The sequence below is a fragment of the Grus americana genome, chromosome 3 (assembly GCF_028858705.1).
Source record: "Grus americana isolate bGruAme1 chromosome 3, bGruAme1.mat, whole genome shotgun sequence".
NCBI lineage: Eukaryota > Metazoa > Chordata > Aves > Gruiformes > Gruidae > Grus > Grus americana.
This window is the reverse complement of record NC_072854.1, coordinates 63,458,077-63,472,500: the sequence shown is the minus strand read 5'-3', so window position 1 is coordinate 63,472,500 and position 14,424 is coordinate 63,458,077. Positions and strand designations below refer to the sequence as shown.

At 36.5% G+C, this 14,424-nt stretch overlaps 1 long non-coding RNA gene across 2 annotated transcripts in view; it reads right to left on the bottom strand.

The window, feature by feature from the left end:
* Nucleotides 1-14,424, bottom strand: part of LOC129205241 (uncharacterized) — a 47,751-nt gene that overhangs the window by 24,453 nt on the left and 8,874 nt on the right. For both annotated transcript variants that reach the window (XR_008576667.1, XR_008576668.1), the window contains exon 2: nucleotides 2,218-2,461. This is a non-coding gene — a long non-coding RNA (uncharacterized LOC129205241). The remainder of the gene's footprint in view (nucleotides 1-2,217; nucleotides 2,462-14,424) is intronic.

Sequence of the window (14,424 nt, the reverse complement as noted above, 5' to 3'; positions counted from 1 at the left end):
ATGTGAGTCTTCATGACAAATATTACAATAATCATACTCCTAACAAATTGGGGACACTACTTTGAAGAAGAAAGAAGAGAGATTGTTCATTGTGCACATTCCACTATGTATATTCATGTGAAGAATAAATTACCCATATGGTCAAAAGTATATTAATAATCTCAACTAAATGATGTAAGTGTCATCACAAGCTTCAGTTCAGACACAAATTAGTCCTTCTACTTCAGAAATCAACATTCATTACAACAAAGTATCATCTCATTGAAGAGCCCTCTCCGAGTATCTGCAAATGTTTTAGATTTCATTTCACTCAGTCTTTGGGTACTACAGAGACAGATCCGTGCTCTGTGTTGTTGAATATTTACTGATAAGAAACAATAATAAAATGTATAATACTGAATCTGCTACATTACTTCTGCTTTTAGGCATAGCTTAATACTACATAATCTTCAGTTCTGTGATCACATATCTGATTCTACACAATGCTCGTCAGTCTAGGCAGGTACACAGCCAAGATCAGCAAGGCTTCCTCTCAGGGGTTCCTGCCTGCAGACTGTAAAGCTCTGTACAACAGAGACACAGACAAAACCCTGTATGTGTGTAAGGATAACCGTACCCAGACAGGAGGGCTGCAGAGATACATCAGGTGACATAAGCGATGGTGCACAAAACAAATCAGTGCTAAAGAGCTTTCTACAAACCCCTATGTCTACCCTCGTATATCTGACTTTGCTTAAAATTTTGGAAATATTACAGTATTACCATACTAGTTTCTGTGGACATCTTAATTTCAGCATTTTGTGCCCAGGATATTAACCGTGACCTCGTAAGATCTTTCAGGACATTTTTTGCATGTTTAGTTGCACACAAAAACCGGGTAGTATCGTGAAAAGTTTACGAGTTGCATCACAAAACAGCTTCCCTTCTGCTTCTTGCCACACCACCACCATATTTAAGGAAATGTGAAACAATAAGGCTGAAAAAAAGACTCTCTCATTGAGTCGATTAGCAATTTGGTCCAAATAATAAGTATGCATCTGAATGTAAGAACTTGGGTTGTTTCCCATTGGTAGTGCATACACTGAGAAGAAAAAACAGACTAGAAGTTTTCAGAACTACTGCTTTAGTGTCCAATTACTATTTATAGAGAACGCTGTTTTCTTTGTATGTTAACATTTGGGCAGGGTAAAAAAACCAAGCCAAACAACTGGAAATAACAAAAGCGGGACATGGCTGCTGTTTGTTTAATTCACTGCACCCATACCCCATCTGAATGTGCAAATGAAGAGCTTGAATGGGTTAATGTGAGCCTCTCCATTCTGCATAAGGTCAGTCAATTAAAAACATGACTTTATGGTTTTGTACTCTTCACTCTGAAGTTATAGCCTCAGCCTCAGCCAGATTTCAAATCAGATAAAAGCCCAAGCCTCAATATTACTGATCTCACGGTAAGCTATGAATTCCACCACTAAAGCATATGATTTGTGTGTATCTTACCTAGCCAACTGATAGCATGTGGAAGTCTGTAGTTACAGGAGAGAGGAACATATTTAACTAATTTTTCAGTGTTTATACCTATGAAAACATCTTCAAAATTTTCATGACATAAAAGGTCATTTATACATTTTGATCAACGTAGAAGTACACAGACAATCACATATTATTTCCGTAGATAGCAATAGGTCCATTTATCTCTTAAATCTCCCCTTTTTATAATATGTGATGAACATACAGATTGATGTGAAAGTAAAAAATAATGATTTTCATGCAACTGATTTTTAATAAAAAGGGCAGCATCTTTGAGCTCATCTTTGACATTCTTTATAATGAGTTTTTCTGAGCGTTGGCCAAATCATCTATCATCAGTGGTTATTAAAATAAAAGACCAATTTCTTTAATTGCTGCAAATTGCAGAGTTGCATATATAACTGCTGTGAATTACTCATCATCCCAGACTCGTCTTGCTTCTGTGAACAATCCTAATGACATCTATGGGAGGGCAGTTAACAGAGATAAAAATCTATTTAACAGGAGCCTAATTTAACACAGTTTAACTATTCCCTGTGATCCATACGAGGTATGACTGTCAAAATGAAGCAGCCCATTCAGCAATCTATTTCACGGTGGTTTTGTGAGTAGCAATAACTTTCTTTGCTATTTTGGAAAGTGTCCTTTTCATTCCGGTATTTTTGTCTGAAGTAGTAAACAATAACATACCTCAGTCTGTGAGGCTTTCTGGTCTGGCATCCTGAATGCCTTGAAGTAAACTCCTTGGGGAAGTCAAGGTGACCTTTCAAGTTAGTACATTTGAGTGTCAGGCGTAATCCTTCTGCAGGCCAAATTAAGATTATTTATGTAAAAACACAGCTGTCTTGATAAAGGAAGCCATGTAGTTTTGTCAGGCCACAACATTTAGCAGCGTGCTTGAGATCTCTCATCCTGTTGCTTCAACCCTGTCACCCTAGGAAAGAAAAAGAAAACAAATATAAAAGAATGGAACTCAACATCAGCAAAATAAACAAACACCTTTCGCATAGCAAGGCTGCTAACAGCGCTGCCAAGCTACATAGATGTAAAACCTTCCATTCTTGCACTGGAAACAGAGGTAAAAATACTCTCCTTACTATCTTTGCAAAAGATGTAAAGCTTTTGAGCCTGGGGAGGAATTTTGTGGTTCGTTCTTTGTTTTCTATAACCAGTTTAACCACTTCTTGTCTGTGAGAACAGGCAAGTTTTTTGAAGACTGATTCTCCTAAAAAGTATTCTTGAATCAATAAACCACTGAAACACCTGTTAAAGTATTTTCCTCTTCAAGACAGCATACACTTAAGTGCTATCCAGAGAAAGGTTTACTAAACTGAAGCCCAAAATGAGTATCATCATTGGTTCCTACGTAAAGTCCATATATGTCTATGAACTCCAGTGACATTCCAGACAGATAAAACCCTTATATCTGGCATTAATTTAATGCTGCCATATAGAAATTGTCAGTATCCAAAGGGTGGGGTTTTTTTTGTACTCACAATAGCACTTTTTCTCTTTTAATATGCTATGGCCTATAATGAAATATTAAAATTAGTACTTAACAGGTCTTTTGTTATTTTAGATACTAAAATATCCCTTAACATTGTTCCTTGGTTATTCTATTTAAACCACTTGAAAAATGCTTAATTCATGACCTACCAGTATATATTCCAAAAGTCCAAGATTAAAGCTTGTAATTAAAAGGCTAGTTAACAGTCAGAAGTTGCAGTCATCTTCTGTTAACCCAGCAGCTACATGTTTGGAATACCCTGGTAGCACCTATCTATATTTTGATAATGAACAGCAATTTACCTCTAGTAATTGTACCTAAAAATTGGAAAGCAATAACGTTTTAGAATTACTATGGTGGGAGTGGAGGTAGAAATTAAAAATATTATCAATTTTATAGAAAAATATTTATTTTATTTAAAATATTCATTTTAATATGAATATATTAATGCTGATTTCATGGTCAACATTTAAGCACAAACATGGTTCAAAATCATCCTAGGTAAAGTTCTAAAAAGTCATTTCCTCTTCATTTCCTGAAGTCATATCAGGACCTCATGTGCCCCAAAAGAGGGCATTCAGGCATGATGACGGATCTATGTGTAGTAATGGCAAATCAAATTTAAGAAGATCATAGGAGCAACATTAATCACAAGCAGAAGAACATAGAAGAATATGGAAATTGTGCAAAAACTACAACAGTCGTTGTTTCCAGAAAAAAGAAAGGAAATGTGGGAATCTAACAAGTTTAAATCTAAGAGAAATGACTAGTGTAATAGATATGCAAGCAAACAAAAAAAACTATCCATGAGAACAATACAGTCTGACATAGCAGCAGCAAAATAGCTAAAAATTACCAAGGTGTTTTTGAACGACTCAATCCCCAGGTATAGTGTATCTCAAACTGAATAAACTGACTGAGTCACAACATCAGCAGCCTTCAATACTATTTCCTAAGGAAATGAATTTATGGAATATGTATACAATAGGAGTAGTTAATGAATATAATGAATATAATAGGAGTTAATGAATATAATGAATATAATATGAGTAGTTAAGCACATGAAAAAAGACTTCCTCTCTAGAGTAACAAACCTCCAAAATGGTTTGTCATCCAGTGAAGCAAGGCAAAGCCCAAAAAGTGTAAACAAAAGTACTAAAGAGATATGAACATCACATGCCCACAACTGAAGGGTATCACAGATATGGTAAAAATAGTATTTTCCAATGTCATAGACAAGTACTGTCAAATACTAGTGGATGAGGAAATCATTCTTCATCTCATTTCAGTAGACAGACAAGGGTTCTAGAATCCTTAGTTACAAGCCCATTTTAACAGCAGAACTGGGAAGAACTGAAAAGCAATGGCATGCTAACAGAAATGGAGAGCTGCATAGCCTCTGTTGAGGTGGTCAGGAAACAGAGGAGGTGTCACACAGGCCTTGCAAGAATGCTGGAATTATGAAGATGAGATAAGTATATGCACTGCCAGAGGCAAAAAGACTCAAGACCCAGAGCACTGAGAACAAAATTACCTCTGAAGTAGAAGCCTGTAGCTAGAATATAAGAAGGGATAAACTACCCCAAAATTATAGCTGAGATCTGCGAGTAGGTGAACAACTGTTATATATGTGCAAACATACGTCTAGCTACAGAGAGAGTGAAAATTTGCTGCATTTTTTTTACAAATCTTTCAGCAAAGTAGGGATGGACTTCTCATTAAAGCTAAACAAAATTACAATTTCGCCGCAGAACACTGTTCACACTTGTGGATGTTAGCCAAGGTATAAAATACTGCTGCAGTGCACATTATGGCAAAAACAATGAAACATTTCAATAAATGCAAGCATTATCTGATTTCAGATGACAAAATCTGAGACGAGATAGACCATTTTCTATTTGCTGTCTTGCCACACAGCAAGCCATTACTGAACCCAGATAAACTGGTTATTCAGGTGCACAGTATTTTTCTCTGTCTTTGACTCAATTCTTTTTAATCAAAATGGAGTCAGAATTGATCCATTCCTGCAACAAGTTTGAATCATAACTAATTAATTAGTCTTTATGATGGAACATCATCTAGTCAAAGTATTTTCAACTGGTTCTGCAAAATGACTAAGTTGTGTATATATTCTGCCTTATAAATACGTCTTCCTTTACTGGCAGTGGTAATAACAAGGAGAAAAGAATACACACAAAGGTCAAAGCCTATTCTGGCAGGCAAGCTAATGACTGCCCAGACAAGCTCTACTGTCAAGCTAGACACAACCAGAGAATTTCCTGAGCATAAACCAAACACCTGCCATCAGGCTTTATAAATCCTAGTGATAGGTATTGAATCTGAGCTAGTCCACAAAAAGAGGAGCTTGCCTTTTCTTACATAATTTGATGGCACTGACTGATTTGGGCCCTTACAGTATCCTACCAGGATGTCTGATGGACCAGGATACCCTTCATGACTATATTGTAACCATCCAAATGGGGATGCATGTTGTGACACAGCACTGGAATGTGATGCTCGTATTTCAGATGAGGATACGCGTGAAATGGAGTGGAGGAGAGACAGTCATGAAGATGGACTCGTCAGTACTGAACTACTATCCCACTGGACTATGACTGGCAATCAGCAGCATGTTTGGAGTGTGATATGTGATGTTAGCAAAGCCCATGATGCTGCTCAAAACAAGAATCAGTGAGACTGAGCCCACCAACAACACCCTCCAAAATCTCCAGCCATTGTCTGAGTCTCCCAGGGTCATCCTATGGAGTTACAGGAGTGCATCTCCTGTCAGAGGGTGTCCAGCTGGCCTTGCAAAGAACATCACGGTCTTCCCCGTCAGAGGAGCAGAATAATCTTTCATGTCTCCTACTCTCTTCCTGGCACTCACTAATCATAATGTGTTACAACATACTGCTTCACAGTACTAGCACAGACAGGATTTTCCTTCAGATGGTGATAGAACTAAAAGAAACAGATTTGTTGATTCTCTCAAAAAGAAGTACCCAGAAATAGGTTTGAAATTGCTCTGCAAACAGGCAATACACTATGTGTGAATCTCTGCAAAGAGAAGAGTAGCATCAAGCAGCACTGTTTGAATTCATTTACCTGGTTTAGCTTCTAGATAAAATGGATCTAGGGAAACAATCACGAGGAACTGTACTACAAAAGCCTAAGAAAAAGGCAAAAAGGGTATTTTGGCAGTAAACATGCAAGGAAGTAGGCTTAATGGAAGACTAAATACAGAGAGACTACATGACTTACAGCTTAAAGAACTATCACATTAACAAGGTTGTTAGCTGTAGTGAGTCATGAAAGGCTAAGAAGACTCATAAGACATGGAAAATCTCATGTTGAAGACTATGATATAAAGAAATTATTTAGAAATCTTGGCCCTTCACTCCTCCATACACCCTTCAAGGTCAAGCATTCCCTATGAGTCCTTCAAAACACAAACAGAAGTTAAGTTAGAGAACTGCGATTTAATTGAAATACCTGCTTTAGAAGGATGAGTAAAAAAAAAAAAATGTAGAGAGTCAGAAAGCTTTTTGTGATTTGAAAAAAGATTAGTAGCCTGTAAAGGTGGAGAAAAGATGGATTAAAATGCTGCAAATAAAACATGGATTCCCCTTTCTTTCACTAGGGCTTTGTGGTTCTCGTAACTAAGATATGGATAGAACATGGATAACACATCTCACAAGATCAAGATTATGTAAGGCTGCAAGCTAAAGAAGATAAATAATTGTTTGATTTTTCCTTGAGACTCTTGCTTACCTGAAAGAGCCAGCCTTTTTTAAAGCCACTGACACATATGAAATTAAAATGATAGGAATGACTGATGCTAGAGTAACAAAGTCACTCCTCAAACTACTAATTCGCTCATGAGGTACAACTTCATAAAAGGTTTTAGCTATAACTATTGCCTCAATAAATTAAAAGCCCTCAGTGCTCCTAGCAATTTGCAGTAAAGGACAGCTTTCACTGAACCCTTTCATGTTGAATTAAGTCTGAGATGTCCAGTGGAACGAACCAGTTAGAAAAGTGAGAAAGGCTAAAGGAGATGCCGAAAAAAAATATGTTATACAACTTCTATTACCATACAGTATCAGAACAGAGAGTCTAAAAAAAGAAATTCGCATTATAGAAAATGTTGTGTGGCTTTTTAAAAAGAAAAGCCATACATTTATATGTTTTTATTCTTATTTCGTTTGCTTTAATAATCTATTCTTCAGTATAAAACTATGCATGCGGCACATTATAAAGATAATTTTCCAAAGAGCCACAAAATCTCTCCTGCATTATCCCAGAAGAATGCTCAAATTTAGGAGGAGTTGTAGTAATTTCTTTATAGCCAGCAGTGAGTAACCTCATTCAAAAGTGTATATTATTCTGATGTTAAGTTTCAGAGATGTGACTTAGAATTAGTACCACTGTGTTAGACACTGCCTGAGAAATAGAGGAAGACGTGATTTTGGCCTACTGTCTCAATAGTGGCAGCCATTTGATATAAGACTGAAGATGCCCCTCCAGAGACTCTGATACAGTACTTGAAAAAGAATAACTGATAAGATATTATCAATCACTCCAAAGACTTCTAGACTGTGTGGCAAACTATATACCAGAGTTTTATAAGGAAAAAATGATTCAGAACATAACATGCCCTAAGGATGTATCATTTAAGTTTAAAGAATTATAATTTCACTGGCCAAGAGAGGAAAATCTTTTAGTCACTTTGTTTCAATGAATAATGTTGTGGGAGGTTTCTTTTTAAGCTATAAAGTAAAATGTCAAACAAATATCTCAAAAAAATACCTTAAAAATGATCCAAGCTGGTCTAGTAGCTACTGGTTTGTTGTAAAAACAGATATATAAATAAACTGTACAGCAAAACACTACTTATACCTCCTGATGACTGTTAAAATCAATTATTGTATGCTAAGAACCTACTGATATTTTTATTTCTGCTGTAATCATATGAAGTGTTAAAAATTGCTTTAATTACTCTACAAATTAAAATATTTCCAAAACTTTGCCTTATTTGCAGTTCAGAAGAGCAAGCTGACACAGAGAGGTCATGGGTAATGCAAGACGCTTCACCGTTTCTGGTCTATATATTTTCTTTATAGTGCTAAGGAAAACAAGCAGCTCCTAGCATACCAGAAAAAGTAAGTAAGTACCATGGAAGAAATTTCCACATCAGAGCAATTATGTCTGATACAATTGCATATTTTTTTCTTTCTAGAATATAAGAAAGAAAGCATTCACAGACCAAAAATGCGAAGAATTCTTTGAAAAGATCCTAGGATCCTATGTAAATAGTTGAGACACTGAGATGTGGTCTCATGAGCCGTATTGCCCTTAGACACCTGTAAATGATATTCCAGTTCAGTCCATTGTTAACCTACAAAACTCTTTAATCAACTTTCCTGAGAAACACCATACCAGGAGGACTTTGCTGAAAAGCCAATAGCACAGAGAGACCTTAAAATAGGAATGCATCAGCTGCCAACCAGATTAATCAACTGGTAACCAGCCCAGCACCTGTTCGGGGGGTTTTATGATCCACTGGCCACATACGTGTTTCTATTAACCCTGCCTGTTTTCCTGCTGCCTCCCAGGGATGATATCACACAATACTCAGCACTTTTTTTCTCCAGCAGGGAGGGCATTTGATGCTCAATACACTCTGATAGAAAGCAAAGGAAGATTTACTGATACTGCCAGATGAAATGCTTGGCTAATCTACAGGATATCTTTCAGATGATGGGTATTTCCCCATCAAAAGTAATAGAAATGTCAATACCATAAACTGTAGAAGTGACAGCCACATGGACTACAAACGAAATCTACCTTTTAAAAGGAAATACTCTGTAGCCTAAAAACTATTGCTCTAGTGCAGCTGAACTCTAATTATGTGGACTATTAATGCTTAAAGTTTCTTATAGAAGACCAGACACTCTTACTATATTTTTTTTATTTAAATTATTATTTAAATTAGTGTTTAGTCTACCATCCTATCAGCCAGTAACCATAGCCTTACAGCTCAGCATTTAAATATGATTGCTCAGTGCAAAGGAGTTCTGATCGAAGTCCCACGCAACCTAAAGAGAAGTGTCAGATGCATTTCAGTTTAGAAGCGTCAAGACAGTAAAATTCCTATGTTACATAAGGTTTGCTCAGTGATACAGCAATTGCAAAAGGATTAAAAGTGTATCTCTACCATGTGATAGAGCCCTGTCAATGCTGGTGCTAACCTGATCTAAATCATCCACATGACATAAAACCAGGCAGAGCTAAGGTCCTGAAACAATCTGGTAGTGGTAAGTTACGTTCCAGAAATAGTACGTTCGTGAGAGGCATAGTAGAGGCATCTCTGTGCTATGCTCCGCTGTGCTGTATGGATACACTCCTAAATCTGACAAGCCCTCAGAATTAAATTGTCTTACTTCTGTTCTTAATATCTGGTGCGGATGAAATTCAACTGCTACAAAAGTCAAAGTCACATTCATCTTTAGAACGACCTATTTGAGGCCTCTGTCTCCAAGCCTATTTACCATTAATTTACAAACCAAAATGCTCTTTATTAACAAAAGAATCTCTGAATCCCACACCACAAATTCAGAAATAAGTTTTGCAGCTAGTCCTAGAATTGAATAGATCAAAGCTCAGTTAGATAAACCTGAAGATGACAGTGATAAGTAAATTGCTGATGTGAAGACAGTGAATTTAGAAAGCCCTTCTGTTAAATGAGAATACATTTAAATACTTCCATTTATCATAATTACTATCTTATACTCCAGGGGAAAGGATGGTCTCTGAAGTCGACAGAAGCTAAACCATTTAAACTTTCTTGGGCAAAAGTGTTTGAAATATAAATATATCGGAAATGCAAGAAGTTAATGTTAATGGGGGCACAGATTTAAGACAATAGTTACGTAAGTAAACAAAAATGTTTCCTTCAAAGTGAAAACATAATTGTTAAGTGAATCTATTCTTAAGTTATTGCAATGTGTTATTTACTACAGAAGGGATGAAGTCATATGCTGTTGGTGTATGCAGCTGCTATTGATAAAACAAAACACATTTTCTGTATGACTTAGTAAGCCAACCATCACCCTCTACATCAGTAAAATTTCTGCTTCATCTTCAGCTGTAATATAAACCTTGATGTTCCAGTAGCAAGGAGGACCATGGCAAGCTGGGGAAAAGCCTGTGTCTAACATGATGGATTGCAACTTCTTGCATATGAACAGACTACAAAAAACAACCAAAAAAGCTATGAAATAAATATCAGTATTAATCACTACTTGCAGATGGTTACTTGAAAGCAAGAGAAAGTCCAAGGTGACCTCTTAATTGCAAACGTCAGGGGTGTAAATAATAACCCCCGTTATATCTCTGGATACTTCCCACAGCTTGTAAACATTGTTGCTCTCCCCTCAGGGAGAGAACTAAAGAGCAATTTTCTTATACCCCAGGAAATACAGGAATATAAACAAACCTAAAAATGCTAGTATAAAGTTGCTTTACAGGAAAAGGAGACTCTTCTTTATTCTGGGATGGACCTTGGTCCTGCAAGTAAAAGGGAATAAATGCAAGTGAAGAAGGTACTGGCTTTACATCCTTGTTGCTTTCCTAACTCCTTTCTTACCAGTATGTAAACTCATATTTCTTTTGTCCATTCACAGTAATGACAAATCACTGTTATCTGTGTTAGCTGACTGGCGACCTTACCTTATTAGTGAATTAACTAACGATAGTTGAGGTACCTACTGATCTGAAACTAAACTGGTTGAGTTTGGCCTGTGTCTTTTCAGGTGTTACGCCGGACTGCAAGCTACCAGTATTAGGCAGTTTTTCATTCCAGTTACTTTACTACCCTTCACATGCATCACTAAACTGTTACGGAAGTCACTTGACTCAGTTCTAAAATGACCAACTTCCAGATTTAAAGCTTCATCCAGATTTAAAGCTTCATCCAGATTTAAAGCTTCAAAAGGACCAGACTTGTCTCTAGTTGCCACAGACTTTAGCATTTCTTTGTAAATCCCATTTTCACTCGGGCTTTGAGCCTTCCTTTCAGAGCGTTGCTGTTGATCTTCAACCACATAGCATTGCTGGAGGTTGGACAACAATAAAATAGATCATTAGCTGTTGTTACTGCCTGGTATAACGGTGTTCCTACCGACTGACATCTTGTGGGAACACAGGTGTACTTAGAAGAAAACGTATGTCACAATCACAAAACTTTACACGCTTGTGACATTAGACGCCCACAGCACTTGTGCATAAAGAGGCTTTCACTGACTCACACGGTGCTCGTGGGACACTGACTTTTGTTATATTAGTGGAAATGGACATAATATAGGGAAGAGTGAGATATAGCTTCTATAGCTGATACGTGTCAGGTCTTCCTTCCATCACACTGTCATAGTTTTAAGAGATGCTACTGTCAATTCCAGCTAATGTAAATACTTAAATAATGAGGCACTTCTCTTTATTTCACTCCAGATGTAAAAACCCCTATGTTCTCTACAGTAGGAACACATATCACAGAAATTTTTGTTAGAGATCCTAAAAATTAAAGTGAAATTCTGGGTTAAAACTTGGTCTGTAGTACTGAATTTTATACATGCTAAGCTCAGACATGGTATTAGTTCCTAACAAAGCCTACTCATTACAAAAAGCTGAGGTTACAAAATGCAATCAAAGCATTTATTTGTAAAACCATTTAAAGAAAATAACAAACTAAAAAAGCAAGGCCAAAATTATTTACACATTTCCACAGAGACTACTCATTAAAATGCTGTTTTGGTGCTTAAATGTTACTCTGATGAGTGTTTAGGAGAAAACCCACATCTAAAAACCCCTGTGCTTGTTAATTGTTTCCACATAAAAGCTATTTTATGTTGTATGACTTAAAGTACTTTTAGAAAAGAGATTATGTTCAGCTTGGTTTTACATCAGCATGGGCATAGATGCTAAAAGCAATTAGCAAGAAGGCACTGAGACTTCCTGGGTAACACAAAGGTTTATTGCTTCAGAGATTAAGATTCTGTTCTTTTCTCTTTCACTCACTTCTTTTGTGATGCTGAAACTCAATTATTAACCTTTCAAACTTTCCACACAGTTTCATTTCTTGAACAATTACAGTCTCATTACATGTAAAGAAAATACATAACAATTAAACAGAGCTTTTGTCCTCAAGACTCCTCCACCTTTAAGTTCAAATTCTGATTCTGTTAATTTTAATGTGCTCTTCTTTTGGTATTAACTTTCATGGGAGTTCAGCTGGGGGATTTTTTCATGTTTCTCACTATTGGCTGACTTCAGCCTTCAGAATACGTCCTTTTGAAACCTACGGTTTACCAAAGCATGGCATTTACCCGGAGTGGTAGAAACCTGTGTTTTGGAGATGCAAGATCAAGGGCTAATCTTTGCCCTAGTATTTGTATGACATTGTTACAGAGACATTACTTTTCTCTACACCCATTCTTGCTCCATACTAATTACACTTTAAATCCTATTATAAGAGTGAATAAACTAAATCCTATTGTAAAGATGAGTTTAATCTCACCTTAAGACATCCATTTATCTATTCAATACTCAGAACATTGAAAAAATTTCAGAAGGACTTATGAAGAAGGTGATTTTCAAGGACAAGCACAGCAGGAGTTTTACAAATTTAAAAGCATCTGAGAACAGTTCAAGACCCAAATTTCTATCAGTTAGGGAATGGAGGGAAAAAATGGATCATTGTTGATTTTACCTTCCTTCTGTATTAATATATCCCTTGAATCAACTCACACTATTTTCCAAGTATGGTATTATCTAACCTGAGGCCTATAGGTGCTGGAAAAATTTGGACCCGATGCTCAAAACCAGCAATGTTTTGCAAGAATGCCATCTTTAGCATTGCAGGAAATCCTGCAATTTAAAGGTAAATAAACCCTAACTATAATTACAGGATCAGTAATTTCAGATTTAAAATTACTTTAAAAATTAGATTTAATTGAAAGCAAAAAAGACTCTAATTCAGAAAAATATGTGTAATATTTTTATTAAGTGATCTATTCTGTGAAAAATAAGCAAACTGTGTCCAAAACTACAACTTTAAGATTTGATGTCTCTTTTTTTCAAAGTAAGTATGCTTTATACAATGGGAGACAGATGTTTCCATGTTTTTGTATCATTTAGTTTACTAATTTAGATCTCAGTTTATTATTCAGATGTTTGATGTTGTAACTGTGCTATATTTAACTACTGATCATTAAAAGAAAGGAAACTTGATGTAGTGCATTTTAACAACTAGGTTGCTAACAACTAGATTTAACGAATAGGTTTTAACAAACAGGTTTGAAGATGATAAAGTGTTTATGACTTTGTATGTGACTACACTGAGACAGATAAAAGTAATTAGAAATATGTTCTGCTTTAGGCAGTATAAATTGTGGGTTAAAAAATGGAAAGCAAAATGGGTTAAAACAAGACAGCAAAAGCAAAACCAAAACAATCCTGTGCAGTGAAGCAGAAGGGGGTTCTATTTCATGGTATCTCCCAAGATTTATTGGTTAGATTTTTTCATTCTACTTTTACTAGGAATCTGCTGAACAATCAAAGTAATCTATTTTCTAATAGTGCAGCCTACAACTAAATGTCCAAGACTTCAGTTGATGAAACACAGAAGAATCATAGCTCATGATTAATTTTGCTGGTCATGGGAAATACTTTTCAGGAGGAGGGGAGAACTGATATAGTCCCAGCCTCTTTTTCCAAGCTCAGCTGTTCATTTTACAAAGATTTCCTACTCCCATCTTCCCACTGTCTTCCTGAGGTGCTTTTCTGCAAGAGGATTGAGGAACATATTTGGGATCCCTGCTCAAATTCCCCGACGGACCCAACCTCAGATTCTCCATAACAAATAAGCCAACCTCTTGGAATTGCTTCTAAAAAGGTTTTCAAAAGTTCATTACGTAAGTTACCATGTATCTCACATTACTCTAACCCCGTGATACAAATGTCAGCATGCTGATGAATAGGTCACATCCAACCCTCTCCTTCATCATATGGCTGTGCAAGAAGGGCCTTACACAATCATGCACTGTAAAGGTTTCTGCTACAGCTGAAGCAACCAGAAGACTAACAACTTGTGTGCTCTATTTATAGTGTTTCTAATTATGTGTGTATTAAGTAGCAGTGGCACTTAAGATGTGCTTTAGAATAACTTCCTGACAGTGTTTTTTTCCAAGCTGGCCCCAATTATCTCATGGAACTGGGCTCGCATACTAACATACCACTCACACATCCACTTAGGACAGACTTGGGATGGTAATGCCACTCTGCCTAGAGACTAGCAACTTTAGATGTTCAGATACCAGTTCAGGTAACCTAGA